The sequence below is a fragment of the Brassica oleracea genome, chromosome C6 (assembly GCF_000695525.1).
Source record: "Brassica oleracea var. oleracea cultivar TO1000 chromosome C6, BOL, whole genome shotgun sequence".
Classification (NCBI taxonomy): domain Eukaryota; kingdom Viridiplantae; phylum Streptophyta; class Magnoliopsida; order Brassicales; family Brassicaceae; genus Brassica; species Brassica oleracea.
Window position 1 is genome coordinate 5,297,692 of NC_027753.1, and position 5,658 is coordinate 5,303,349.

Sequence of the window (5,658 nt, forward strand, 5' to 3'; positions counted from 1 at the left end):
GATAGCTTGGCCGGGTATGCAGATGCTGGGTACTTATCTGACCCACATAATGCTAGATCTCAGACAGGTTATGTGTTTATACACAGTGGGGCTGCAGTAAGTTGGCGGTCCACGAAACAAACCTTAGTGGCAACATCATCTAATCATGCCGAGATCATAGCCATGTATGAAGCAAGCCGAGAGCTTGTGTGGTTGAGGAACATGACCGGCCATATCCTAAGGGAGAGTGGCTTGGCCGTGGGAAAAGAAAAGGAAGAACCAACGATCATCTATGAGGACAATGCAGCTTGTATAGCTCAGCTCAAAGATGGATACGTTAAGGGAGATAGAACAAAACACATCTTGCCTAAGTTCTTCTTCACCCACGACCTGCAGAAGGCTAAAGAAGTTCAAGTGGTTCAGGTACGGTCCAGTGATAATTCGGCCGATCTGTTCACCAAGTCTCTGCCAACCTCAACGTTCAGGAAGCTGGTTCATCAGATAGGAATGCGCCAGTTGAAGGATCTTCAGTGATGCCTTCATCAGGGGGAGTGTCATGTATTGTACTCTTTTTCCTGTCTACGGTTTCCATTTTTTCCCACCTTGGGTTTTTGGTTTTCCTAGAGAGGTTTTAATAAGGCAACGTCGTGCATGATACAAACCCATATGGTTATGGCATCCAAGGGGGAGTGTTATAAATCATTAAGTGGATGGGCCATAACCAATGACCAAGACAAGGCCCAATCTGTGGCCAAAGGAGGAGAGAGAGAGAGGGTCGTCCGAAGAGAGAGAGTCGGCTCTTGGCCGACTTTAGTCTCAGGACGTTTTCCATTTTTCTCTGTTTTAGATCTTTTCCTATTTCATGTTGTATTAGGTTTTGGATAATTTCATGTTTCCTATACTTTGTAATTCCTATATAAGGAACCTCTATTGTTCATTAATAATACACAGACAGACAGTTTCCCCGTTCTTTTACAACACAAACAAAAAAAAAAGACAATAAACAAACCAAACTACAAATGTAAAAGTTTTCTTAATAACACACAACAATATTCAAAATTAAAAACAGAAGAGATAAACTGAGTCCTGAGATCGATAGTATTGAAATGAAATATATATTCCGACATGAAACAAACTTAAACAAAATAAAATAGTATCTTGACTCTGTCCAATTCCAAACATCAAAGTTAACATAATACGCACTTACAAAATAACAAATGACAACTAAGACGAACATATATCTTGTGTCTTGGCTTGCAACCGTTTAAATTGCTTCTACTGTCACTTTTGGAAGTGTAATCGAGACTCAAACTCACACAAAACTAAACGCTAAACTATAATACTTAAGAATTACTGTTTAAGGATGGACAAACCTCTTTGAAGATAATCCTGTAATTCAATTTCAACAACGATTTGCTGATTTCTCACCACACCTTTTTTATTCATATAAATCTCACAGTTAAACCATTGTTTTCTGCACATTGTAACCTCAATCATAGCTAATTAAGAAACTGATCTAGATGGATCTAAGATTCAATTACTAGTACTAAACACAGACTATATATGTGTCACAGCCCAAACCCATCAAATTTTAAAACTCTAAACGTGTTTTAAGTTAAAACCTTAAAGAATAGTATTTTAGTAATTTTGGATTATCTAAACCCTAAATTCCTTCACCTATATAATTGAGCCATGACCAAAAGTTGATGGAGAGACAAATTTGACGGTGAAGCTCTGCCAAAATCACTAAAAACGTAACGCATCCGTCAACCATCTTGTGTTCCCAAGAGAAATCAGTGCCAAGTTGGTGGTTTTGAGAGATGATATGAACGATATAAGCAAAGAACTCAAGCTGTTTGCTAGATCTCGTTGCAAGGAAGACACAGCTACTTTCAGATCTCAATTACGAGGTAAACTTAATTAGTTATTCGATCTATAAGTTGTGAGAAAATCAGCCTGTTTCTGAAATCTGTTTGGATTGTTTTTCCAGTTCAGAGAGCCATATTGAGAGGAGATTTCCGGTCGCTACAAAAGGATCTAGGTGACGAGATTGGTAGTGTTAGAAATCTGACATTCCCAGATTTTTGTAGCCACCAAGAACACTCAGTTACAACTTACAAGGTAAGCTCCGGAAGTAATCCCATCTTCAATTTGGAGAAAAAATCACTTTTTTCTGAATCTAAAAATTTCAAGTCGTTTATCTAGTTTCACATAGGAGTTTTGTTAGAAGGTTTCCCGGAGACCAGAGAGAGTTAGAACGAGAATAAGGTGTTTTTTGGAAAGATCTTGTTGCAATCAGTTGATGGTTTCTTGTTTAGAGGTAAGATCAAATAATTATTTGTGTTGCTTGCTGGCCAAGAATCAGCTTGTTCTATCAAAACCAGAAACCCTAATTCCCTTTGAACGCAAATGCAGTTTCAGATCGCTAGCGTTTCAACCGCTTTATTCGGAATCTACTTTCAACCTTAAGGAAAAGGTGAGGGTGCGATATGCGGATTCTTTGTACTACTAGGCAAGTTGTATTCGTAAATGCTAGGTCTAGGAGACTATTTGTTGTTTAATGATTGATGCATGATAATTATATATGGTGATGATGTTGATTATGATATGGTAGTTAATGATAATGATGTGGCATGATAGTGATGAGTTGTGACATGGTTAAGTATATATTAATTGTGTGAAGTCGGACTGAGGACGAGGACATGGCAATCCCGTCAAAGCCCGTAAACCGGCTGACTAGCCGAAGGTGGCGTACGACCTTTCGAGGTAACGTCCAGCCTTAGTGTCACGTTATTAATAATACTGGAAATGGTTATGTGATGAGAAATGTTTATATGATTAATAAAATTGTGTATTGATATGAATAATGTGATATGTTTGTTGATTGCTTTAATATGTTGGGTGATGAATGTTCTAGGACTAGTATTTTCGCATGCAGATTGTTTAGTAGTGGTAGGAGTCATGTGGGCAGATATGACCATCCTCACTGAATGACTGTGTGTTATTCACCCATTTCCCCTTTTTTGTTTAGTGTATACAGGTGTTTCTTGTTGTTCAAGTTAGGGCACAAGAGTATGATTTGGGGGACGGGCATTACACTATGATGCAATAGAAGAGACTTGCATAGCTAGAACATCTTTACCTAGTGCAGCTAATATATGATACTTTGAATTGTTGATTATTCTCCACCATCTTAAAACACCATTTTAGGTTTTTCACCCAATTCACCCTATTTCTAAGAGGATTGGGTTCGACATTTTACACTCTATCCTTCAAGTATAACTCTAGTTCAATGCTTGCATCCTGAAATCCTAACTCATTCACCATACGCTTGTACAAAGTGTCCATTCTCTCAAGTCCACACTCATTTACTACTTCATCCTGTCAAACAAATCACTTGCCACAAAAGGATTCTTGTCCACTTAGAGATGATGACCCAATTGTTGGATCATTAGATGATGCTCTAAAGCCGTTATACTCTTCAAAAAGTATGTTCGTAACAATACTCATTGAGTCATTGAGCTTATTAGACAGTAGACTCTCTTTTCCATAAAGTTTATCATAGCAAAGACAGGTAAACTTCATTTTTTTCCTCTAGTCAAAAATACTTGCACAAACAACAATATATTAATATCTTTTAGACTTTCTCAATATTTATCAAACTTTGCTCTCATAACCATAGTCTTTGTCCTAATTTTTTCATCCAGGCTATTACTTAATGAACTCAGATTCATTTCTCTAGTTACAGTTTCTTTGTAACACTTATAGGAACTGGCAGAGGTAGATGCATACACAACTAAAGTAGGGTCGTAGAATATTATCAGGAACATTACCATACTCTTTACTTAATCCAATCCTCTGTCATTGGTCGCCCAACTATTTATTTGCCATCAACCTTTTAAAACTATTTTGTATAAATGGACTTTGTTGCAAGAAAAATAAAATACAATCTCATACAAATATAAGCATATGAATTTTTCTTTTTTTTTATTAATTGACATTCTTTATAAAATCCAAAATTTTATATGTTTTACAGTAAAAAATCTATAATTTGGGACTGTTGCATTTTGTTAATTTATAGAGATTAATACATATACAAAAATCATTCTTCAGATTTTTACATTTTAATATATATATATAGTGTTTTGTAAAATAAGAAACGTAGTTGATTTACAGTTTATATATTTATTAACTTTTATAAACTCGAGTTTGATATTATTTTTATTATATTATCAGTGTAAATATAAAAAATAAGTACCATACAATTTAAATATGTTTTAAATATAGTTATACCAAATATTCTCAAAAAAAAATGAAGCGTTAAGAAAATAGAAATAGACTTTATTGAAAAAAATTGGTTGGCAATCGGGGTCCTAATCGGATTCTTGTTCAGGTCCATTCGAGTTTTCGGGTTCATAAATTTCAGCCTCATTCGGATATTATAAAAGTTTGGATTGTTTTGGTTTGGGTTTAATCGGATTTGGTTTAGTTTTAGTTATATTTCCAAGATCTTGTTGAGCCCGAAATATTCTCGGTTGCGGATATCAATATAGTTATTGTTTACAAAAATATTAATTTGTACATGATTAAACTCAATATATTTCCAATATTTTCAGTAAATTTCTGTACGTGGCTTATTTATTGTTGTCCTTTAAAATAACTTTTGAAAACCCGTCTGTCAACCATACAAGACTTGTCTTTAAATGACAACATCGTACATACGATTCATGACAACCCAAAGCCTAGAAACATACATAATAAAATATACACAGTTAAATTAACAACTAGTAACTCTATAAATATAAAAACAAAACACTATTTAAACTTTAAAACATTGTTTAAAATTTAAAACCAAACTTATTCATAATTGAACTTCACATACAATTTTTAAAACATAAAAACATTAATATTGACAAAAACCAAAAATACATATTAGACTAAGTATTTGAGTTAGTTAATCATGTAATAGACAATAATTGTAGGACTGTACTTCTAGCTTTGGGAATTAGTTTTCGGCCCATTTGAATATCTGGAGAAAAAATCTATCAATGGACTGTACTTCTAGCTTTGGGAACGTTGTAGTGGGAACGGCCTTTGTGGACAAGTCAGTCGGGATTGTCGCATGACCGTACATACTCGATGTCCACCTCTTCATTTTTCTCGAGCTCCCTTATGTATGAAAAAAAATCTCGGAGGGATATGATTTGTTCTGTCGCTTTTGATGTAGCCTTTTTTGAGTTGAGCGACACAAGCCGAATTGTTTTCAAATATTTTTGTCGGCTCTTTTTCGTTGACTATTCCGCTTAATTCTTATATGTTGTGACTCATTGACCGAAGCCAAACATATTCTCGACATGCTTTGAAGAAGTCGAAACCTAGGATCGTTTCTCGGAACGTTATGTAATCATGGTTTCACCAATTGTAAAACCATATCCAGTTTGTGTTCGACTTTATAAATATCATGTATCTGCAAAACCATACCAAACTCGGATATATTCTCGACGCCGTTCTAATTTCGATGAATAGAAAATGAGCTGTATCTTGCAAAGACATTAGTGTCTAAAAGTATATTTAATCAAATACAACTCGCAAGACATATACGCTCACATATGCTTTATTACCATTAGCATCTCCAAAGTACTTATTTATATAAGATCTTACCAGGATCTTTTAAAACAA